This window comes from Emys orbicularis, chromosome 1 (assembly GCF_028017835.1).
Source record: "Emys orbicularis isolate rEmyOrb1 chromosome 1, rEmyOrb1.hap1, whole genome shotgun sequence".
Lineage (NCBI taxonomy): Eukaryota > Metazoa > Chordata > Testudines > Emydidae > Emys > Emys orbicularis.
Window position 1 is genome coordinate 176,131,569 of NC_088683.1, and position 26,261 is coordinate 176,157,829.

General features: G+C 42.5%; 1 pseudogene; it reads left to right on the forward strand.

Annotated features, from left to right (window-relative positions):
• The first annotated feature begins 5,654 nt into the window (after window positions 1-5,654).
• The window catches only part of LOC135892299 (uncharacterized), a 114,653-nt pseudogene continuing 94,046 nt past the window's right edge, over window positions 5,655-26,261 (forward strand).

Sequence of the window (26,261 nt, forward strand, 5' to 3'; positions counted from 1 at the left end):
AGATGGGAAAAGTGAGTTTTCCAATATTTTTCAATATGTTGAGAACCCTTAAAACTTTGAGAAATGAAGATGCATTCTAGCTAAAAAGGAAGAAAAGATCTTTTCCATTTGAAAGAGTTTCCCATTTTGCCATCTGTCTTCTTTAGACTTCTCTTGGCCAGAAACTTTCAAAAGAATTCATCTAATAAAACCTTGGGGAAAACCCTTCTTGGTGTATTTTTGGCTTTGAAGTCAGTTTCTGGGTGGGATATACTAAGCCAAGTTAGCAAATGATACCTGGAGGTAAATTCTGCTCATTTTCACTGTCAGTTCTGTAAACACTGTCATAGCCTTGTTCAGTCATGTGACTTGAGTGGTTAAAGGCCCTGCAGTGACAATTTCACTGTTGCCATATGCTGTAACCATCTTGATTGATCATATGTGATGGATGTGGTTGAGCGTGGATGGACGTGGTGCAGTATGCTTTTCAGTTAGGATTTCTGAACAGAAGCCTGCCTCTTTTATTTATTTATTTATTTATTTAAGTAATTTTCATGAATAGGATAAGGAACCAAAAAACCATCAGGCTTACAGAAACAGATACAGAGCACTTTGTGGCCATATATTGGCAATAGCTACACTGTTAAATTCCCAAAGCCATAAAGCTAGAAATCTACCTCTCAAAGTTCACTAATGTATAGGCCGTGATGTTAATTAATTTCAGTTTCTCAAACTTAGTGTAACTAGCTTCTAAAAAATACTCATGACAAATTCAATAATTTGAACATAGATTGACAGTTCACTGGCATTTCTTGGTTCACCAAAGCTAGAATCTGAGACTTTCAGAGAATGATACAAGACCCATCTCTTCTTCGAAGAAGCTTTCTGGAATTTATTCTGGAATAGATGTTTGGGAAAAGGGACACAATGGAAGTGTATTTTGTTTTATGGCTTTGCAAGTATTTTTAAGAAATATTCTCCATAGGTTGTAAGTGTGTTTATATCCTGCAGATGACAGCTGAGGTTATGAGATAGTTTTGCTTTGAGGCTGGGAAGTCTCTTTGAGAGATTTTTAGCCATGTTTTTGCCATATTTGATTTAATGAGTTTTTTAAAGTGAGCACTTAGGTCTTGCTAGGTGCAATAAATCTATTGGCCAGATTCTGATACCCTTACACAGATTGAATCACATCTTATCTCGGAGAAGTTCCATTCACTTCAGTAGGACTCCTTATGGAATAATGATTTCAGTATGAGTAAAGCCATGAAAATCTATCCTGAATACGTATTCTGTAATATTAACAACATTAGAATCTTGACCCCCTCATTCCTTGTATATTTAATCATGCCTTACTGAAATTATAAAGCTATTTTTATGGTGTGCCAAACCTAATACTTAGTGTTGCACTAGCTTACTGACCTCTTTCTTCTGAGAAGCTCTTTCACATGGAGACTAACCAAGCTGATTTCTTCCAGATACTTAAACAGTCATTATAATAATAAGACCTGAAGAGGAGCTCTGTGGATCTTGAAATCTTGTCTCATTAACGGAAGCTGGTCCAGTAAAAGATATTACCTCACCCACAATGTCTCTTTCATATCCTGGGACCCACATGGCTACAACAGTGCATACAACAATTATAATGACAATCCAATAATTGATAGTGCAACTAAGACGCATTTGTTTACAGTAGATCCAGAAGATAGAAAATTAAAAGTATTGTAATGCAGAGAGGAAAAACATGCAGATGTCAGACACAGGGACAAAGTACAGTATATTGATCTGTATGAATAATATCAAGGAACACAATCTGGTGATTTGGGTCTTTTTTGGTTCTGTGAAGCATGTCATCAGGTAATCTATTTTGTATTTGAAAATACTTGGCAGTATAAGCAAAATATGACAGTCTATGGATTATTTTCAAAGCATGCAATGTTGATATTTAAGCTATGGACTAGGACAACAAAGTCACTAGTGGGCTGACTATTTATATTTTGCTGAATCATAAAGACTGGTTTCAACGTTTTTCACGTACATGAGTACTAACGGACTCAAATATATTTTAATCAAACCAAAGCACTAGTATATATATTAAATATTCATGATTTCGCCTCCATACTCAGTATTCATCCAGCTCTAATATATACAAAGTACATTAATTTCATAAGGGCTCCCCTCCTAAAAAGATTCAAAGATGTTCCCATTGAAGTCTATTGGAGTTTTACTACCAACTTCAACAGGCTTTGGATCAGGACCTCAAAATATTTCATACATATCAGGCCATTTTGGACAAAAGAGATAAACCTTCGATGAAAGATGCCCTTAAACTCCAGCTTTTGAAAAGATTGCAGCAAAGACAAGCAAACAAAAAAATCCTAAAGTTCTTTATTACTAATATTTCTAGAAAAGAATCTGTTAGAGATGGCCAATTTCACTATAAAGGAAAGATGAGGCATTTTAAAATAAGCAAATCCATGCTACCTCTGATTAGTGAAGATAGATCACACCTTCATGCTTGATATATCCAGTTTCTAACATTATAACCAAGAACAACTAACATACACATAAGAAATACATCTCCTTGATTTGGTAAGGAGTGACTAATGAAGTGGAGACCAAGGTGCCCTTTAAAGAAGTGGGGGAAAGAGGGGACAGGGCATCCCAGAAGTAATGATGGGAGGATAGTCCCTGTATAGGAGTCATAGACTGTGGCATTTCATCCAGGCGGTACTCCGGATCACACACTCCTTTAGGAAATTGTTGACATAACCTTATCCTGATTTCACATCTAGGCTTGGTTAGCAACTTGGGTTGGAGTTGGGACAGACTTCTCTAGACACAGCAGAGGGTATCACAGGCTACATGGTCCTTTAAGGCAAGCTGGGCTTACCTTGGCTCATAATCTAGCAGTTACCCCTCAGCCTTGCCCCTGATCTAGTCATATAGGGGCAATTAATGATGCCAATTTAATAATGCCAGCTGGGTGCAATAGACTACTTAAAGACAGCTGAGCTCAGCTGAGGGGGATGATCCAGGAAAGTGGCAGTAGGGAGCTTGCTCACCTTCTGGCTGGGAAGGGCCTGAGGCAGGCAGACTGAGGAAGGCTGCAGGGACAGAAAATGATCCTTGTGGCAGGAACCTGAAAGTGGGGAAGATTCCAGGGAAAGACTGTAGAGGAGGTAGGACTCTCCTATGGAAAGAAACTCCCAGGAAGCAGAGTAGGCTCCTGTGGGAGGGAGTGCTGAGATAGGGTTTGTATGTAGTCACAGACGACTTCATTAGCTCAAGGGGACAGAAGAATTCTATAGATATGTCTGGATTTTCACTTGGACCATTCAGTTACTCTGGAAGGGGGGTGACTTTACATGACTTGGCTGAAGGGCTGAGCCATGGAGGCAGATGGCCTTCACGAGCCAAGAACACTAGCAACATTGTGCACAGACAGAAGGGGGTGTTCCAAGGGTGAGTGTGCCCCATTGTTGGGAGATTGTGTCAGGACTTATCAGAGGGAAGTGACTTATAGAGATGTAATATTTTATTTTCCTTTCTCTGTAACTAAGGTAAGGGGAGCCTACCTCACCAGGCATTGGACAGTATTCAGATGTGATGTGGTGATATAAGCAAGACTGTATGGGTGTTTCATGCTGACTGCCACCAAAAGACAAGAATTCCCCTACCTTTAAAGAAAGGTGCCAAAAAGGAAGGTGTTTTTGGAGTCTAACCCCTGCACTCATTGTCTCTATCAGATGGGACATAGAGGTGTTTTCTCCCATTAAGGTGCACTGCAAAGGGCTGAGGCAGGTGAATATAGGGGAGAAGCCTAAGAACCAAGGAGGAGATTTGAACTAACAGGGGTGCAGGTGACAGACTCTAATCTAAGAATAAGTTTTCAGACTAACAGGAGCCGCTGTTAATGTTAGTGCTGGCTGTTCTGGAAGGACACTGGCTGAAAGTTTAATTTACGTGAATTTTTTTTTGTTATTCCCAAATCATCTGTTTGGAAGAGTTATTAAATTCAGGAATGGCAGTCACTTTTTCTGACATAATCCAAGCTGGTTAAATAAAATGTAGTGAATAGCTGAAATTAATTGTTGTGTACCAAATGCAGTATATAACCCATGGGAAACAAAAGGGATGAATTCTTTCCATTTCTTTGATAACTGCTTGCCTATTTAGAGAATTGAATGTGTATTGTAAGATGTCATGTTGGCTAAAAAGAAATGAACTAAAGTAAACGATCCTTCATAAATGTGTCATCCAATCCCTTCTGAATAGCTATTTTTAAATTCTAAGAGGGATGATAATGTGCAACACATAATAAAGTTTGGGCAAGTTAGATATTCTGGGCTCCAGTTTAGCAGACTGCTTTTATGGTAGGCATATGCTTAAGTGCTTTGTTGAATAGGGATCTGATAGGGTGGTTTGTGATAATTCACAAATCTTCTGGCAAGTAACTAGCCTATTAAAAACTTCAACAAAGTTGGCAGTTCCCCCTACAACATTAACTAGAGTTCAAATAGCAACTGATCTGACCACTTTACATCCTTTACAGCTATAAAGGTCCTGATCCTGCAGATGCTTATGAATGTTCTAAATCAGGGGCGGGCAAACTTTTTGGCCTGAGGGTCGCATCGGGTTTTGGAAATTGTATGGAGGGCCAGTTAGGGGAGGGGGTTGTTGCCCGCCCCTCCCATCTGCCCTCCTGGGACTCCTGCCCCATCCACTCCCCCCGCTCCCTGTCCCCTGACCGCACCCGGAACCCCCGCCCCTGACTGCCCCCCCTCGCCCCATCCAACCCCTCCTCTCATTCCTGATGGGCCCCTGGGACCCCTGCCCCATCCAACCACCCCATCTCCCTGTCCCCTGATTGCCTCCGGAACCCCTGCCAATGACTGCCCCACGCTGCCCCATCCAATCCCTCCTCTCCTTCCTGACTGCCCCCCCCCAGGACCCCTGCCCCCATTCAACCTCCCTGTTCTCTGCCCTCTGGCCACCCCAACCCCTATCCACACCCCCGGCCCCTGACCACCCCCCAAAACTCCACCCCCCCCCCCGCTCCCTGCCCCCTTACCACGCTGCCTGGAGCACCGGTGGCTAGCAGCGCTACAGCTGCGCTGCCTGGCTGGAGCCAGCCACACGGACACCACCGCACAGCACAGAGCACCGGGTCAGGCCGGGATCTGCAGCTGCGCTGCCCCAGAAGCTCACAGCCCCGCCCCTCAGAGCATTGCGCCGGTGGCGGAGCAAACTGAGGCTGCGGGGAAGGGGGAACAGCAGGGGAGGGTCCAGGGGCTAGCTTCTCAGGGCAGGAACTCAGGGGCTGGGCTGGAGAGTCCTGTGGGCCAGATGTGGCCCACGGGCCGTAGTTTGCCCACCTCTGTTCTATGTGAGTAATGTAAGTATGTGAGTAATCCTATTGAAGTCAATGTACCCCCTTATTTGCTTGAAGTTAAGCACATGCATAAGTGTTTAGTCTTGAGCTAATCTCAAAAGAAGGACCAACACTGTTAGGTTGAGAAGGACCAACTCATTAAGAATTATGTCAATAAAACCCTAAAATATGTGTATATTAGCAAACAAAATACTCTAGGGTTCTCTATACTGCTAAATATGCTAAATAGGTGCTGCTGTGATCGATGCAGTGGTGTCGATTTAGTGGGTCTGGTGAAGATGCGATGGGAGAGCGCTCTTCCATCAACTTCGTTACTACACCTTCCCAAGAGGCAGAAGGTAAGTTGGTGGGAGAGTGTCTCCTGTTGACATAGCACAATGTCGACACTGAGTTAGGTCGATGTAAGCTATGTCACTCGAGGGAGAGGTTTGGGTTTTTTTCCACACCCCTGAGCGACATAACTTACATCAAGTTAAGGGGCAGTGTAGACCAGGCCTTAGAGTGGCAGTTAATGTTGTGGCTGGGCACACCCCATTCACCAAAAACCTTACAGAATGGAAATAAAGAAATTAAGGGGGAATACTTGTTCATTCCTTTCCATCTTCATATTGCTTCCAAAAATGTACTCCAATGCTCCATAAGGCTTTTGCTTCTATCTCCAGATTCCAAAAAAAGCAATACATTCCTCAACTTCAAACTTCCAGTCTAACACAAAACCTTCTTGACCTTGTATGCTTTTATACCAATTATACCAATAGATCAGCACATCCAACTGTCACACATTCCATTCATTTGAGATGTTGTTCTGCTTTAACACTGCAGAAGTTGGTTAGCTCCTGTTCAGGTTGTGTTAGAGTTCAGTTTTAACTATGAGACAGCTACTGCTGCACCATAATTCTCAACTTCACAACTTTTCTATGCATTTGATGGCTCTCACTAAAAGCTACAGAGAGAATATTTTGAGTTATTGCTAATTAGATTTTGTCCAAAAGTAGAAGATTTCCCCCCCCAAATGTGTTTATTTTTGTTTACATTTCAAACAGGTTTATTGTTAATTAAGCTGAACGTGTTCCTGTGCCTTGAAAGTCTCAAGCTGCATGGGGAAAAAATCCATGTATTCCCAGCTCATTTTTTTCTGATAGTTCCTGTCCAGGAAGCCAGGAACCATCTTGCACAAAAGCCCTGGTTTTTAGTCTGCTGAGCAATGGAATAAAGTAGAAAACTGATCACTGAAATCAGTAGTTGCCTATTGGTCTGAAACTGTAGGGGCAAGGATTCCATAGGCCATAGCAACCCAAGAGCAGAAGAAGAAATCAAATAGACTGGCCCTTAGGGATGATTCAAAAGCCATACCTATTGGGGTAATACATTTTACTATATCTGTAGAAGAAAGGGGGAGATCTGTTCATGGTTTGGGAACCAGTGCTATTCTGTGTGTTCTGATTAAGTGCTGCTACATTTTCGATGTTTTTGGCTAAACATTCCCCCATTAGGATGCTGGCAAGTATGCTCTGCTCTTTTATATGGTTTTTGTTGTGTGTGTGGTTTTTTTTTTTTTAAACCACTTATGAAAAAGTCATTGTTGAGATGGAGATAAGAAACCCAATCATCATACAGGTCACTGTAGTTGATTGCAGTTCTGCAACCCCATTGGTCAAAGTGCTGTAAAAGGCATTTCATTGAAAAATAGGGCTGGAAGGGACCTCAAAGTCAAGTCTGGCATCCTTGGATATATTGAAAAGACTTTTTAGGATGCCATTGAATCTAGGCTATATAGAAAGATGTACACATTCGCACATGCATGAAACGTATGTATTTCTAAGTCAGCTCTGCTGGCCATGGCTTTTATATCCTGCCACTGAAAGAGGAATGCAATTTGTTGACATTCGTGTTCAGCCTTATATAACACGTCTTTTAGTCTGCCCATTCATTTCGCTCATCTTAGCATTTCATTTCAAATGTGACAATATCAATCAAATATGATAGCTCTGCTGGTCTGCTTCACATCTACAAGCCTTAGGGAAGTGTCTCATCATGCCTCACAGCTCATCTCACTCATCTGTAGCATTCTTCTTTGGTCTGATTTGCTGAAACCATAAAAGCTTTCATTGACTAAAATAACCGGTTTATATAGAGTGGATATCACAGGAAAAGGGAAAAGTCTATTTAATGAAAAATAAATCAGATGTGAAGATAATGGATTTTATATGGGTTTTAGGATTAAGATTGATATTATCAAGATGATTTAACAGGGGTAAAAGAAACAAATATTTAGGTAAACAAGCAGTAGCATGAAAAAGATACAAGAAATGTTAGAGACAGGGTACCAGTACCAGCATCTAAGAAACCAAGAAAAAAGGCAGCATATCTCCCTCAACTTTTCTACTTTTATTTTCCCCCTTATCAAACTTCAGACCCTTGTGGGAAACAAATCAAGGTCTCAGAATCATTTATACCTTTCAATACCCACACCTGGTAACTTATTGCTAATATTTACAAAACCAAGTTTTGACATGTTTCCCAGGTCCATGAGCTGTGCTCAGCTATCACCATGATGAGCAGGATGCAAATACCTAGATAATTTATTTTTTTCTTACATGAGGAAAAATCAATGTGAGGTTTCAGCATTGTAGATTCATAACAGGATGTTAAAAGAAATAAAAATCTCTTGCGTGTTGTTTTGGCCTTGGATCTATCCTTGACTGGGCGATTGTGGGCTCTGTGTGGGTTTTTTTTCCCCTATCACATCTACCACAGCGGTATGAATCCTGTGGGGCTCCAGGCCTTGAAAACTGCTTCACATTCAGTAACTAGCATTTTCCTATCGTGCTTGTTTTCCACAAATACTTTATCAAGTGGAGATATAGTCAATCATCCAAAAGTAACCCAGGTTGTCAGTGAACCACATTTGTGTTTAATTCCCAAAGTCTGTGGACAGTTCAGTTTGCTTTCATCTACCTGACATAAATGTATTCAGAATATTCCCTTTTCAATTGACAGCAATACTCTGGGAAAAAGTTCACCTTAAAAACCATCAAGGATTGTCGTATCCACCACCTACAGTTACTGTGAAGAAAAACACCCTCACACACTGGTCAGTGAACTGTGAAGAACCTTCTGCCGTGTGCTGTTTCCCTTCAGAGTTTCAGATCCCTCTCTCACCTTCCCACCTATCATGCCTAGATACCATGACGCTGGACCTCTAGTAAATAGTTTATAATATCTTTATATTTATATTTTCAGTTTCTAATGCACTATTACCTTTTTCCAAATTAGGGACTCAGTTCCCTTTGCTCTCTCATGAGAGTCATCAGTAAGTGGAATTACACTGGTTAAGACTAGAGTAAGCAGGAGGAGAATCAAGGCTTAAATCATAATGTACTAGAAATAATTCCATTACAATATCCAATGTAAAACTTGGCACTTGTACTAGGTCACTGACAATTTCTGTGTTTCTATTGACCTAAGCTCTTAACTTTCCCATCTGCCCTACTTCACAGGGACAAAACTCACCCCTTTGCTGGGACTGGATTTTTAACAAACAAGGAGATGAACAAATTTGGTTTGGATTTCATGTCCTCAGGTTTGGCTCTTCTTAGGGTTCCTAGCTCAGGGCTGCTTAGGCTACTCCAGCTCCTTTCTGACCCAGAACCAAGAGCTTTCTTTTTCTCTTCTTCCACTCAAGTTTCATATTTTGGGCAGGGTTTTTCCATGAGAGACCACTAATCCCAAACTGGCCTAGGCCAGAAGGGTGTAAGTCCCCTTCACCACAGCCCCTCTCATTGTGGACCACTGAGTAGAGAAAAATATCACAGCTAAGGTCACCAAAAGAGCAATATTTATTAGGAGAATGGTTGAAATCTATCATACATGTTTCCTAGAGAAGGAATTTACAGGAAGTCTAAGTTTCTTGAGTGAGGCAATCAGGTCAGGAAAGAAGTCTCCACTTTGAAGAAATGATGGTAATCTGAACTTCATCAGCTTTATTAATTGGATTTTAGCCAAGAGAATTTCAATAAATATATTTATCAGGTGGGTGATCATAACCCCTTCCCCCCTTACATTAATGTCAATGCAATTTGTTACTGTCAAGCGGTGGTGTACTTATGAGTTGTTGTATGTTGCACAAGGGCAGATTTGAACATGGGCTGCTGATACACTGATGTGTCACCAACAAGACTAAGGAAAGTGACCTCTTCCATATTCTGCCAGTAGAATATTTCCATCACTTTTAACCGGCACAAGAAACAATAGGGTCCTGTGACAGTAACAAACTGGCTACCAGTTTCAGTGTTTTGAGGTATGGAGAAATGACCTCGTCTCATCTCTACCATACATTGCAGAGAGAGGGAATCAGTGTTATTGGGAAGCTGAAAATCTGCAAGTTTATGCAGAAAAGGTTGCTCTTTAAGATAAACAAGTCCCTGTATTGCTCATAGGCTACTCTTCTATAAAGCTAATCTAGATTTTGCAACTCTAGTTAACAACTCGAGTATGCCAGAGGGCAGCTAGTGCACTGCAGAGACTGATAACCACATCCATCCAAAGAGTTGGACTACCACCAGCATGGAAAACCTCCATCTAGCTCACGTCTTCCTCAGTCCCTTTTCAAAAAGAAACTATATCCTTCTCCTCTCTCTCATCCATCTTTTGACACAGCAGAATCGAAGCTCCTTCACTGTAACCTCCAAGACATGCTCAACTTTCTCTTGTTAAAGTATAAGGAAAAGGCCTGTTTACCCTGTGGTGTTTTCACATGGAAGTGGTCTCAGTTCTAGTTTTCTGTCTTCCAAAGTTTTTTTAGGATAATCCACTCAAGACTTTGGGTTCTCAGGCCCAGATATGCCACAGAATTCATTACTCTCATTTTTGAACCTGGAGAAGCCCTCATGCTCCCTGCAAGAGTTGAAGATCACTGCCCAGCAGAGATTGGCTCTCTTTTAATTTTTTTTTTTTTTTTTTTTTTTTTTGCCAAAATAGGTGGGTTTGTTTTTTATTAAGGGAAGGTGCTTTTTGGAGAAAGAAGTGGGAGTTGTACTCCAAATTTCAAACAAAAGTTGAAGTTTGATTCAAAATCTGAACTTCGGTTCAGACCAACTGATTCACTCCACCTTCGTGTAAGGAGTCTGTGAAGTATGCTTAAATGCAATTTAGAGCAAAAATTGGGATTTTAAATTGTTATAATTTGTGATGAAGTATCCTGTAGATTGAAAGCTGTGCATTTTAGAGTTGATTGCAGATATGTTTAACAGTTTTTTTGAAATCCATACGACAACTATCACACTTAGAGTTAAGCATAAGTGTTTGCAGGATAAGGTCCTTAGTATGAGGTGGGAGAGAGCAGCTGTGAATTTATAAGTAATGTCTAATGAGGAGAAAATACCTTCAGTTTCTGTTCTACTAGCATTGTTAGATTGGGGGTAAGTAGCACACTTTTCAGGAAGGGAAAGAAAATGCCTAGACCCTGCTAGGCTTAGAATAGTAGAGCTGACATCTACTTAACCAGAACCTTGAATGACAGAGCATCTCTTGAAGTAGAGCTGCCTAAATAATTAAAATTTTAATCAAGCTTATTCAACAAATATTGTCATTTAACTGACATAGAAATTATCTTACTAAATCAGAACAGTGGTCCAGCTAATCCAGCATCTTACCTCGGTTAGTGGTCAACCAGAAGCTTCAGAGGACGGTGCAAGAAACCCCACAGTAGACAATTATAGGATAACCTGCTCAGAAGGGACGTTTCTTCCCAACCATATCAATTAGTGGTTTGGTTTATGCCCTGAAGCTTCGGGGGGGTTCCATCCTCTCTTTTAAACACTATTCCACTTTATTTAGCCAGCTGTGGAGCTGGTTCAGTAGTACAAAACAACATGTTGAATAAATCATTTAATGGGAAATGGTTAAAATTCAATGAATAATGTAATACAGTGACTACAGTGGGAAAGGGATTGGATACTTGTAGATAATTTGCCCACAGCTTTTTATGAAGAAATCACTAGTATATTTCTCCATCTTTTTTTACTAGTTTTACGTGGGTGAAAACACCTGAACTCCGCAACCAAGACATGATGCCTTTTGTTAAGGAGCTATAAGAATGATCAGCGTACTCATCACTGAAAAGATGCATCTGCAGTTTTAAAGACTACTTCTTTATTTCTGTAATTTAATACTTTTTTTCCTTCTTAAAGCAAAAGGACATTCATGTATTTTTGTCAAATACAAAATAAACTACGTAAACTTAGGAAGTGATATTTGTGTCTTGCAGTTTACTTCAGTGGTTTATTGTGGAACTTCAAAAAGAGACCAAGGCCTTAATTCCGTAAACACCCTAAATGCATACAAAGAAAGTTCTTGTACATATTTTATTTCTCTTCAGCAGGAAAGGCTTAATTGCAATGGAGGAAGGATGGCCTAATAGGGAAGGAATTAGACTGAGCTTCAGGAGACCCCAAGTTCAATTTCCTGCTCTGTCAACAACTTCCTGAGTGATCCTGGAAATGTCACCTAGGGTATGTCTACACTGCAATGTAAGCCCATGCTCAGGCCCACACCCCACTTCCATCTACACACAATTCTATCAAACTTAGGCCAGGACCCTACAAGGCTGAGTCAGAGTCTGAATACCATGGGCACTTAGATCCAAATTCCCTCATTTTGTAGTGTGGTTGATGCCCAGGTCCCCCAGACTTGGGTCCTGAGAATCTGCTAATGGTGCCCTAAGAGCACAGCCGTGTTTGCTACAATTGTGTTTATATGCAGTTTCCAGGATTTTTGTGTGTGTGTGGCTTTTGTGTTTGAATCCTTATTGTAACTCTGGAAGTTCACATTATCCATATATGTGTCTGAATTTTTTGAATCCTACTAAGTTTTTGGCTTTACTGGTATCCGGTGGCAATGAGTTCTACAGACTGACTGTTTTGGTGGGAAAAAAGATTTCCTGTTTTAAATTTTGCTGCCTTTCAATTTCATTGAGCATCCCTTTGTGTTTGTATTATGAGAGAGGGTAAACAATAATGTCCAATCTAACTCCTTTTATATATGCTTAAATAATATCTGACCCAGTGGCAAAAGTTCTCAGGTTCTCCTTCAATAATTAAAGACCCAGAAGACCATGAAATTGAATTGCTTACCAGACTAGTCAGGTAGGATAAAATGTTGCATTAGCACCAGAGTATCTTCACTTTTACCACTGAAACTGAACCAGGAGACTTTTTTTTCCCAAATGCTATGTGTTGAGACAGTGCAGTAAAGTCCATCTGAGATTATATTCTACCGTCATTAGGGAGCTAAAGAGTAAACCCATTTGCAAAGCAGTGATTTCTTTTATATCAATATTTAGGGCCCATCAGATGTTTCGAGTGGTACACTTTTAAGAGACTGCCTCATTAGTGTACATTTTTAAGAAGGAACTTTTAAACACCTCTGCCATTATACCCCCAGCTGTTTATTACCAATTTCATACTAAATTGTCTGTCTTCTGTGTTACCGCTCAATGCCATTCAAGCAAGGCCGTAAAGCTGCTCAGCAAGAACTGCTCTGACTTAATGTAAACATCAAGAGCTAGGGAGAACCAGACTGCTGGCACTCACTAATGGCAGTGAGGGCTAATCTTAAATGCCTGTCATGGGTTTACACAATGTATACAAAGCAAAATATCCACATTGCAATGATTGTCCTTGAAACGGAAGGGTGGCTTTATTTATAATTTGTACTATCTCAGCTTCATGTAGACCCCAATTCTGTCAGCTGGTCTATCCCTCTCATGAGGGATGGTGTGTGTTTTGGAATAAAATATAAATCTGACTGTTTTAGATGCCTAGGTTACAGGCACTTAAGGAATATGATGGATTAGAGGGACTAGATGAATAGGACTGGACTGATGGACTGGACTGGGATAGAGAAAGTAACTTAGGTCACTTAGGAACAGTAATGTTGTATCATTGACTTGTCAGGAAACCAAGGATTATGGGAAGAAGATAGGGTGTGATTCCTAAATGAGAGATGGAAAAGTGCCCAGGACACTTTTAGCCATTCAGCCCCAAGTGAACTATGTTCTGATAAAGTATGTATTTACCTTGGGATACAAAATCTACTTGTCTGAACTTTCAGTCAGGGGGTCAGCTGGGGGCCTTAGGGGGCCAGATTCTCTCTGGTGTAAATCATCCTGCCTTCACTGAAATCACCAGCTGAAGATCTGGCCTGTTATCTATTAGCTTCCTTTACTACACTGGTGTTTTTGGATCCTAGCAGAGCAACTGGCCAAAGGTGGTTCCTCCATGTCACAACAGCACCAGCTTCACACCTTACATCACACAAGCTCCAGCCACTGCATCAGCAGGCTTGACTCCCATGTTCTCCAGTCTGAGATGGGCAATAAACACTTTCCTGTCCTTTTTAGCTTTTTGTTCCCTGTAATACCCCGAAAACTTCCCACTGTTTCTTCCCTTGATTTAACTCCACAATCCTCTGCAGCTACAGAGGCAAGTGGAATATGATGGATTACAGGACCAATTTTTGGCCAGTTTTTTTTAAATCATGACACTTTCAATTCATGTCCCAGGAAAGATACAGACCCAGGCATGTCCTCGTGGGCCTTGCTGAGTCACAGAATTGAGCAACCCCATTGTGTGGTGCTTGCACAACTCTCTCTTACAGAATTGTAAATCTCGTGTTTACAATTCTGCTGCTGGTCACTGGTTCATGATGGTCACTTAATGTTCATTTTGGTGTGGGTCACCTTCCTTGTTGTCCTTGGAGAGCTAGCAGTGGGCGTCTCCCAAACATATTTCAATAACAACCATATAGTAAAATCTCAGAACTTCATACACAACAATGATATGCATATTTGGACAGAATTAGTTTCAGCAGATCATGACCTTTTATATGGTATCTTACAAGTGTAAGTGGGGGAATGGTCCCGCTATTGTGGGGAACTTTCCTGGCTTCTGCACTACCCCGGTGAAGTGGGCTAGCGAAAGGATCTGAGTCCTCACTCCCACTCCCTTTACCCAGAGGCCTCCCTGCCCTTGAGGGCTCCCCTTCCACTCTCCTGTCTGGCAGAGTCCTCGTAACCCCAACAAGGCTGGGCCCAGGATTCCTGGGGGGCTCAACCCCCAACCCTGCTGTGGTCACCTAGGACAGGGGCTAGGGTGTCCCCACTCCGGGGTACTCTCTCTGCACTGGGCACCTCCCTGACCCACTGATTATTCCATACAATTTAAAACAAATACAAGTTGTTTAATTAACAATTAATCTAAAGAAAAGAATAAGGAAAAATGGGTGAGGTTAAAGGAAAACACATCACCCCGCTCTGTGGCAGGGAACATCACAAACAGTGTCTCTGGACATCAGGGCACTTCGCAGTCTGTTCCTTGTAGGTCCCAGATTTCCTTCTCAGGCCCTGGCTGTGCTGCAGGTATGCTGCGGGTTGGACACTTGCAATGGTGGTGGCCACACACCTCCGGGCTTTGAGTGGTGGGACCCTTCTTCCCAGCGTCAGCCCCCCATCAGGTTAAGGTCCCCCTCCCGGTCTGGCCTGCAAGGGCCCTTGTCTGGGGGTGTCTTTCTGTGCTGGGCCCTTTGCCCAAGGTCCCCCCTTGGCTGGCCCCACTTGCTCACCACACCTGGCTCTGTGGCTGCACCTCTGGCCCCTCTGGATCTGGCACGGTTCTGCTCTCCAGCTCAGCTTGGGCCCCTGCTTTCTCCTTAGCTCGGCCCCACTCAGTCTGACCCAGGCAATTCCAACTCACACGGAGGATGGGACCCACCCTGGCCTCCTGTCATGCTGATTAGCCTGCCCGCCCTGTCAATCAGGCTGACCTGGAGCATTGGCCTCTCGCCATTGTTCCTGGGGACTGTCAGTCTCAGGGTCCTGATTTCCCATCGACCCCTCCCCTTTTAGTGCAGGGAGCTAGCCAACCAAAACACCCCCACTGAATGTTAGTAAGGGGCAACAGTCCCCTTACACAAGGTATGCTTTGTATGAAATATCACAACTATATACCAATGATGAATATAGGGGTTACTGGGTCCTACTTTGAGGTACAGTGCATCACAGGGGAGGAGTAGGAAATATTTGTTCTCAGGCTGAGTCTGAAGGGGGAAACTAGGATTGTCTGGGTATGAACAATTGGGTGGCAAGTCTGAGAAATGAAGCATGAGATAGGGTAGGCAAGGAGAATGGCACAGGGACAAGGAGCCAGAGATGAGGAGGGGACAGGACTGAGACAGACATGTTGGAGGGGATGAGGCAGAAGGGTCTGTGCTCATTAGAGTATGTTCTCCTCCAGAGCCTGAAGAAGAACCAAGATTCCTGAGTTTCACCATTCCTCTGCTGCCAACAGATAGCTGTGAAACCCACTGGCGAAGGTGATCCACACAGAGGATGACAACTTACACTTGCTGTCAGTTACTCAGTTACCTCAAGTGTAAGACGTCTGTGTGGTGGCTGTAAATGTCCCAACCCTGCTGATGACTCCTCAGGTGGGTGTCAATATCATGGCACATGATGGAACTAGTGTTTGTTCAATTTTTTTTTAACTTAGAAAATTACACACAGACCCCAGATAAGTATGTTAAAATAACATTATTAATGTTGCAAAGTCAAATGCTCAAAAGTTAGGAAATGTCAGATTTTAGGTTGCCTGTGCAACCTTAATTTAGCCCACTTATACATATGTGTTAGGATACAGTCTAATTACATGATGTGCTATTTTTTCCACAGGATCCATGTGCTGAGATACTCTGGGGATTAATGAGGGTTGGATAGTGAAGAGCACTGTTGGCTGTAGGACCCCTGCCTCATTTGTTGCAACTTTAATTCTGGCATTTGGTAACCTTTGAGTGATTGACTTTGCAACTTCAATGTTCTTTTAACCTAGCTTTGGTGTGTAATAAACATACTATCATTTTACTATTCATTAAATTTAATGAAGAGGCCATGCTGTATATGTCCACAGTCTCTATTGAGTTAAGGAGCTAAAGCCAACTGAGAAAAAATAAATATTTACACATGCAAATCAGAGTTTACAATATGTTGTTGCTTTGCACATCCTTTTTAAAAATGAGCATAGCTCAAAGGTTCATTTGTAGATGAGTTGTGCACAAAATATAGCCAAAAGCATATTTAATTTTGTCATCAATATGATTCTGAGCGGGATTAGTGCATTGAGAGAAACCCCTAGCCACAAAGATTTCCCCCAAAAAACCTTAAATGCCTTATAATAAGTAGCTTCTGGCTAGTGCAAGTGTATCAATATTTATTAGTATATCCCCTTGTAAGAACACTGGTGAAGAAGTGGCATGCATCCGAGAGTATGACACAACTAAAAGTTAGTTCAAGTAAAACTGAACTGAAAAAATGAAAGACTCTTCCAGTTGCTAAGTATGTCTTGCAATTTAAATGTTCACTGGGACTGTGTAGTGCCCAAATTAAAGTAATAAGCCTACTGATGATGATATTGCAATTTAGGGTATATTAATACAAGTGTCTTGTTTGTGTCTATGAATAAAGTGGTCCATATTTGAACTAGACGAAGCTGCAGGTGTTTTCAATGATAATTAAAACAAGCAGCAAAATTCATCCCTTGCTGTCAGTGGGGTAACACCAGACAGGAATTTGGCCCACTGAGCACTGTTTTCCTGACTCTCTAGGGTGGGACGGGGGGGGGGGGGGTGCTGGTGAATCTGAATGCAGCGATTTAAAGCAGGAGGTTGCACAAAATGATTTGGTAGCTAATTTTCACTTGCTCTGGCTAAAATGAACTGACTTCAGTAGAGTCAAGCCAACAGACAATTTGGCTGCTGTTGACATATGAAGGCCTAAGGTCTAAGCATTTATTGTGGCTATGCTAAAGAACGCCTGTAAAGCTCTGCAAAATGTAATGCTAGGAGCTCATATAAAATTACTAGCAAATAAGAGCTCAAGTGTGTGTCAAATGGAAATATGTTTATACATCTATAACAAAAGGTTGTGCTCTTAAGGTTGTCTTTAACGTCATATGTATTTGCAAGGTAACATATGATGGGTTAAGCAACTTGAATAACAAGTTATAGATAGTAATGAAAACCACAAGAAAGGGATAAGTAGACAAAACTAAAAAGGAAAAAAAGTAAAGGCAGACATGATGGACTATAACTCATGTAAAAGTAGGTCAAAACTAATTGTAACCTTTTGTACACTGGAAATTTGGGGTATATTAGGGCATAATGAAAATATACTTGGGTAGAAGGTAGAGCTGTAATGGTGACTGAACTAACTGCAAAAATTATAATATAGGATAAACAAGGGAGAAGAAGTCTGCATAAACCCTTAGTGTCATAATCCACCTTGAACCAGTGCAGGCGGACAGGTCTGGTACCCCAGAACTGGTAAATTAGCCTTTTTTGTTTGTGCTGTTTGACCTTAGAGACCTAGTCTACGATGAACAAACCAAACCTGAGCTTGACCAGCTGATTTCTCAATCAATAAATATTCAAAAGAACCCATTAGTTACACCCCTTATTGCTAATCTCTACAGTACTTCTGGAAATTCTTCATGATTGTCCCAGTTCTTCCAGATAACTTTAAGATTTAATCATAGATGAAGTTTGCTCAATGAACATACTTGGTGTATGGAAATTTTATTCCCTTGAGAGGTTTATTGTTAATGTATTCAGATGCCAAGAAAAGAAGATAAGGAAATAAGATAACTAGGGGTAGAAAGAATCTTTATTGTGATTAAGGTAGCTGTGTATAGAACACAGACAGAACTATATGATTGCATGACAGAGTCAATATTGCACACAAAACAACTGTACTTAAAGAACTTTAAGGTTGCAAAGTTAGGCACTGTAAAGTCAGGAAATGCCACACTTAAGGCTAATTGTGCAACCTTATTTCAGCCCCTTCCTGGGCAGTATGAGATCATGTAATTAAAAGACTGTGTCATAAAGCATATGTACAAGAGAACCAAATTAAGATTGCATTGACAACCTTAGCTGGGGCATTTCCTAACTTGAGTGCTTGATTTAGATAAAATAAGGCTGCAATTTTTAAAAATCATTCTTGGATATAATTTCCTAGGTTTAAAAAAAAACAAATTCTATTATCTGGAATCATAGTTACCTCTACATGGTGCATCAGCAGAACTGGAACCTTTAGTTCCACAGCACTGGCCTCTACCACTTGATTTGATGGAGTAACTGAGAGCAGTACCAGGCTGTTAACCTTTGTGGGCCAGTCACTAGAGGCAGATGAGATACACTTACCTAATGGGTTTCACAGCTATTTGATAGACAGCAGCGGTATGGTGAGAGTCAGGACTCTGGGGTTCTATTTTAGATTCTGGAGGGGAGTGTGCTCTCTCAATGCTGTACTCTCTCAATGTTTTTTTCCTTGGCTATTGACTCTGCCATCTCTGCCTCTGCCCTTATGTCCCCCCACCTCAGCCTATCTGCTTTATCCTATCCATATTTCCCCTGTAGCCTGTCTTTACCACCTCTTTATTCCTCTTCTGTCCCGCCCCCAGCCTGCCTCTGCCCCCCTTGCACTCCTCATCCCTCTGTATTCCAGTCGAGTGGCTGTCTCCTTTTCCTGCGCACCTGCTGTGGGGGCATTGGAAGCACAGGAGAAACAGTCTCCCTGCTTTCAGTTCCCGTGTCGGGCTGCTGAGGGGAGCAAATGCTGGGGAAGTCCTGCTCAGCCCCAGCATCCCTTGTCTAGAGCATGCTCAGAACAGACATCGTCTTCTGAGAATATAGCTGCCAAATCTAACAAGTCTCTACAGAGCATGTGTGAACTGAGATTTATCAGAGCTTTACCTCCAAACTCACCCTGTTTGACCCCTCTATGACCCTGGCTGCCTCCAAATTATGCTTCATAGATCTCTGCATGAACCCCCGCCACATCCAGCCTTGCTCTCTGTGACCCCACGTGACCTCACTGCCTCCAGACACACACTGATTGACCCTTCCATGACCCAGGCTCCTTCCAAATTGTCCCTTATTACTTTCAGACTTGCTTTCTGTCACCCACACGTGGCCCTCCACATTGGCACTCATTGACCCGCTGTGACCCTGACCCCCCAAATTGTTCCTTATTGACCCTTGCATAACCCCCACTATTTCCAGCCTTGTTCTCTGTAACACCATGTGACCCCTCTTCCTCCAAACTCCCTTCAATGACCCCACCATGACCCTAGCTGCATCCAAATAGTTCTTCATTGACCCCCGAATGACCCACTACCGCCAGCATTGCTCGCTGTAACCCTACTTCCTTCAAACTCACTCTGATTGACTACTTCATGACCCTCATTGCCTCCAAATTGTGCTTCAGTGACCCCTACATGACCCCAGCAACCTCTAAATTGCTCTTCAGTGACACCGTGACCCAACTTATTCCAGCCTTGATGTCTATGACCCCATGTGACCCCCACTGCCTCCGTATTCACCTTCATTGACCCCTTTGTTACCCTGGCTGTTCCCAAATTGTTCCTCATTGACTCCTGCATGCCCCCCACCTCCCCACACACTACATCACAATACATGACCCAGCAAAGGACACAAAACAGGGTCCAGTATGTCCCAGCAGGAAAAGAAGAGTCCTCACTGTGGCAAAAATATCTTTTGACTTTTTTTATTACTAGCATCTTTAGGTTCTGAAATAGTTTACTAAAGTTTGACATGCATTTTTTTTCTGAGCAAAAAACGGGGAGGATATTGTCCTGTCTGAGTGAACTGTTTAATTAAACAGAGAATTTGTAGTACTAAAAATACTATGAAATAAATTAGGACTCCATGGATTACATTTTGGAAACAGACAAAGTAATGGGTTTGGTAATTGTGGAGGATCACCGACCTAGAGATTTGCATTCTGACTTCAACAGGAGACTCTAATGTAAACTAGAATGTAGATAAAATTAACCCCCAAAAGATAACAGGATCACACTCTTGCATTATGATATTTGTTACCTAATCTACTGATGTATTGACACGATGCCTCTAAAGAATTGCTGCTACCATTATGCAAGGCTTTTGAAGGTCAAAAGAAGTTAGTGTTATATAGACTGTATACAGACAATCCCTGAGCCTCAAACAAACAAAACGAATAGTGTGTTTGTTTCCTTGGCAATCCCCCAAAGTCAAAGTCTCTTCCTCTCCTACACATATACAATTTGGTTGCAGAGACTCCTTGTACCTTTTTGCTTTATTTTCTACCATATTAACTGCTCCTTCACTAAACTGTACAATACTAATACTATTTGTTGAAATGCGGAGCATGTAGCAATAAAAACTTTAACATAGCACACCTCTGTACTTCGGTTTGGTTTTTGGTTTAAATTTTCTCTCCACAAAGTGGAAGCAGATTTATTTATTGAGCTCTTTGTCTTCTTATAAAATATGAATTTGAACTCATTTTATTTAAATAAATTCAAAAACACAGACTGACTCCGGTGGCACCTTGAAATGGACAGCCAGCTCCTGGATACTGAGTGGCAGTCACAGAAGATATAAGGGCCAGATCTTTTCCAGCCCCAACATCTGCTCAGCACAGGAGGGAAGGAGGCTGGTTGTGGCTCCCTGTCTCTGAGGGCCAACAGATACCAGCCTCAGCCCTTACGTAAGTTAGAGAAGCCTAGGGGTTACCCTTACACCAGCCAGGTATGGTCTCTAAGGGTATGTCTACACTGCACTTAGACACCCACAGCTGGTCTGTGACAGCTGAGTCAGGCTCGGGCTATGGGGCTTTCTTTGCAGTGTAGACTTCTGGGCTAGGGTTGCAGACCAAGTTCTGGGACCCTACCACCTCACAGGGTCCTAGAACCCGGGCTTCAGCCTGAGCCCAGAAATCTACACTGCAATAAAACAGCCCTTTAGCCCGAGCCCCGCTAGTTTGAGTCAGCTGGCATGGCCCAGCCGCACGTTTTTATTCATAGTGGAGAGGTACCCTAAGGGTGCCTCTACACTGCAAAAAAGACCTGCGGCAGTGAGACTAAGATCCCAGGTCAACTGTCTTGGGCTCACGCTAGGGGGCTAAAACTAGCACTGTAGATGTTCAGGCTTGAGCTGGAGTCCAGGCTTGGAAACTCAAGCCTCTCACTGAGTTTCAGAGACTAGGCTCTAGTACGAACCCAAGCTCTGAAACACAGTGTGGGCGGGTGGGGTGGTCTCATTGCTCAGGCTCCAGTCTGAGCATCGACACTGATATTATAGCCCCCTACTGCAAGCACTGCAAGGCGGTTAACCTGGGCTCTGAGACTCCCTGCCGTGGATCGTTTTTGCAGTATAGACATAGCCTAAGCGGCCAAACACCAGATGAGAAATCTGTGGAAGGGGCTTGTGTTCCACTCCCTAGACATGCCCTTTAAGCTTACTTCCCCATGCTCTACCAGAAGACTTCTCAGCTGGCCAGGTCCAGATTCTGGTTTTGCACCACTCAGGAGTCAGATCAGGGCAGAGTTCCAACCCTGAAACATTTTACAGGTGAAATTTTGGGTTTCAGCTTTCTGGCACTTCTCTATTTTAGCATCTTTTATCATAATCCTTGTGCATTGAAAGTGTCAAGAGTCTTTTGGAATGTCATTAAGCTGAAGGGTGTGGATGTTGCAGGCTGGTGACATGGCAAGAATCCTCTCCTTAGTATGATTTCGGGAGACTTAAAATCCCAACTGCCTTGTAGGATGGGGGAGGGTCTTTTTCGTGAGGAACTCAGAGCTACTCAGTGGGAATTCATTGTACAAGCCAGAGCAGGCAGAACATCAGCTCGTCTGCACACACCATTTCCATTCACTGGATTGCTCTGACACACCTACACCTTGTCTTTCCATCTTCTGCCACACACTCTTTCCCACCTCTGCTCTCAAGGTAGCTCCTTGCATATAGGGTTACTCATGTTGCTGAGGGTTTCTCCACACTGTTCCTAAGCCTCCCTGCCAAGCAAATATTGAGACCTGAGTGCTTTGACTTTCCACTCCCTTTTCATCAACCTGCAGGATTGACCTGTAATTTAATGGACAGCCAGGCTATATCAGAAAGGGTCTATGTCAAAACATCAGCATGTTGGGGCATAGTGCTCCCTCTTTAACATCTCTGTCTGGATTTCAAAGGGCAGGAGGCTCCATCAGAAGGAACAGTATTTTATCAATATAGGACCTTGTGAAGGGTGATGATCTCCATTGTGGGAAACAAATCTTTATAAGTAACAATGAGTGACAGCTTAAGAAAAGTCACATCTCATGCACCACAGCTGAACTGCATCAACCTGTGACTATCACACAACCCAGATTGTGTGAATGGATTCTGCTAGCTGGTTTCATTACTATAATTCTTAGTGGAGCTATAATGTTTGCAGTGTGGCAAGAGAATATTAAGGGTCTGAAGGTTTTTGGTTCCCATAAGCTGTCTCTGAACACAGGGGACAGGAGTCTAGCAACTTTCACACTCTTAATCAAGATTGATTTCCCCTTCCCCAGTGTAGTGAAATGCTAAACTCTAGTATATTTTTCTGCTACAAAGTGGTGCAGTGTATAACATACCTTATTTAAAGCTTGATGGTTTAAAGACTAGCCACTCAACTCCTAGCAAATGGAAGCAGCCCCCCGCTAGTTCAAGTACAACTGCTTGGTATTTAACTTCCATTTTGTTCTGACCACTGAACTGCAAGCAGAGTAAACCTTGTCCTGCATTTGTAATGGCCATCAACAAGTCATCCTTTGCCAAGCGCACTGCCACCTGGTTACAGGAGCACAGTCAGACTTTGGTTAATCTCTGGTGCAAAGTAAGCAAAATTTCACTTTAGCAAGAGTTCCAGAAATGACCACGGATACCAGGAAATAGCAAAGAAGCTGGAAACACTGGATATTTACTGAACCAATAACCATTGCAGGGAGCAGATTAAGCAGTTTAAGAACAACTACTGGGAAACCAGGGATGAGAACCAAACCTCTGGGAACTCTCAGTCATCCCACCTCTTTTACAAGGAGTTTGATCAGGTGCTGGGTACTGTGCTGTGCACTGAGCCAACAGTGGTTCATGACAGCCTGCTCAGCCAGGATGGTAACCTTCTAACCCCAGAATGCAGAGGCAGAAGTAACCCTTCAGTCTTTTAAGTTTCTGGCTCCATGTTTTTTGTCATTAATATGGGGTGGGAGGGATTTATGATTTTTGACCCACTGCAAAATGTATTAAAAGCCACGGGCAGCAGTGTTTATCTACAAATGGTTTATTGCAAGCCTAAGCCTTGGTGTCACCTCCCCACACACTATGTGGAATTCAAAATGGAGAATGGAAAGCACAAAACAACAGTGAAAAAAGCATTTAAAAGTTCATTGTTTAATAGAAACTTGCACATTCTCACCAAGATGTGCCAGGTGCTAAGAGAAGAACTTTATGGTGCCTTCCCTTTTTGTGCACCATGCCATACAAGGAGAGACTTGCAGTATCATTTTTGGATGGTGAACGTCAACTGAAGGAGGAAGAGTATAGTAGAAAGACCTGTTTGAGAGGCTGCTTACACTTATGGCCACAAGAGTATAGGCTCCTGCTGCGCCTGAACCATGTCCTAAGACCTTTCCACAATACCATGTGCCGCAGACCAGGAACACTTTGGACAATTTCATGGTTGGTTGGCCCTTGCAACAGGGACTTAATAACAGGTGGACAAGGCAAATGTACCCACTGCAGACTTCACCCACCTGCTAGGATGGCAAGTGTGCTCTAAATGCAGAATTAGGGTATTTATTTGTTGACACTGGTTTCAGTGGTCACTGACAAGTTTATGCACTTTTTTTTATTAACATTTTTGGTGTGCTGATGGCAGCTGGTTTAACTGGCAATGCTTTAATACTGTGTGCTTTTTTTTTGTAATACAGCATGATCACAAATAAAGGCATGCATTTTATTAATAAAGTTTATTACCATCAATGCATCACATTACATAATGTGTATTTCAAATAATAAAGATAAACGTGATAAGGGACAACTGGGAAGCTGTATCCAAACACAGAGTCTCAATACGCAATCAATCCATAATGAAAATTCATAGTTCTTGCCACACACTGCCTCCCTGCCCCATTTCATAAGTAGTCATCTTATCCATACTTAAAATGCATGACAATCAAGCCCCACCCCATTGCACTGTGTGATGTGACAGTTCTTCATTTACTGTTAACATTGCTGTACAAACACATTCACGAATCTACTATTCTCTCTCTTCCATTGGCCCATGCAAGTCCATAATGTGGGAGCACAGAACATCCCTGACTTCTGTAGCCCAGGTGCATCCTTCTCCAGCTGTGATATGTACACTCTCTGGTTGCATGTACCAGTTCAGCAATCCATTACAGTCATAGGTCCATTCAGGGGCAAATGGCTCATCTTCTGCTTTACAAAGGTTGTGAATAGCACAGCAAGCCACAATAATAAAGATAGCATTGATGACAAACAGGGGTGGCTCCAGGCACCAAGAGTGTGCCTGGGGCGGCAAGCTGTGGGGGCAGCATGTGGGTCGTCGGTGAGGGCGGCAGTCAGGCTGCCTTCGGCGGTCCCACGGTTTCGGCGGCAATTCGGCGGTGGGTACGTCGAAGGCGTGAGACCGGTGGACCTCCCGCAGGCGCGCCGCCGAAAGCCGCCTGACTGCCATGCTTGGGGCGGCAAAATACATAGAGCCGCCCCTGATGACAAACGGCTGTGTGGACAGCATGAGCAGGATTTCAATCTGCCAACACACATTTAACAACCTACTGAGTGTGGAATTAAACCTTTTTTTGCCAGACCCTCTCAGATCAGGATATGGTTTCATAACCCAAGTCAAAAAGGGGATACGCAAGGTCTCCCATAACAACAATGGGGACAGAAACTCCATTAATGACAATGTCATTTGGTGGGAATAGTGTCCCGGCCTGTCCATGAAAGTATATAAGAAAATAAGAACATCCATACTGGGTCATACCAAAGGGCATCTACCCCAGTATCCTGTCTTCCAACAGTGGCCAATGCCAAGTATCCCAGAGGGAATAAACAGAACAGGTAATCAACAAGTGATCCATCCCCTGTTGCCCATTCCCAGCTTCTGGCAAACAGAGGCTAGGGACACCATTCCTGCCCATCCTGGCTAATAGCAATTGATGGACCTATTTTCCATGAATTTACCTATTTCTTTTTTGAACCCTGTTATAGTCTTGAATTTCACAACATCCTCTGGCAAGGAGTTCCACACGTTGACTGTGAGTTGTGTGAAAAAAACTACTTCCTTTTGTTTATTTTAAACCTGATGCCTATTAATTTCATTTTGTGACCCCTAGTTCTTGTGTTATGAGAAGAAGTACATAACACTTCCATATTTACTTTCTCCACACCAGTCATGATTTTATAGACCTCTCTATATATGATATTTTCTGCCTTATTATCTATCTCTTTCTTAAAGATTCCCAAGACTCTGTTCACTTTTTTGACTGCCACTGCACATTGAGTGGATGTTTTCAGAGAACTATCCACAACAACAAGATTTGGGGGGAGGGATAGCTCAGTGGTTTGAGCATTGGCCTGCTAAACCCAGGTTTGTGAGTTCAATCCTTGAAGGAGCCAGTTAGGGATCTGGGGCAAAAATCTGTCAGGGGATTGGTCCTGCTTTGAGCAGCAGGTTGGACTCCTGAGGTCCCTTCCAACACTGACATTCTAAGATCTCTTTCTTGAATGGTAACAGCTAATTTAGACCCCATCATTTTTTATGTATAGTTGGGATTATGTTTTCCAATGTGCATTACTTTGTATTTATCAACATTGAATTTTATCTGCCATTTTGTTGCCCAGTCACCCAGTTTTGAGAGATCCTTTTGTAGCTCTTCGCAGTCTGCCTGGGACTTATATTTGAGTATTTTTGTCATCTGCAAATGTTGTCACCTCAGTTTAC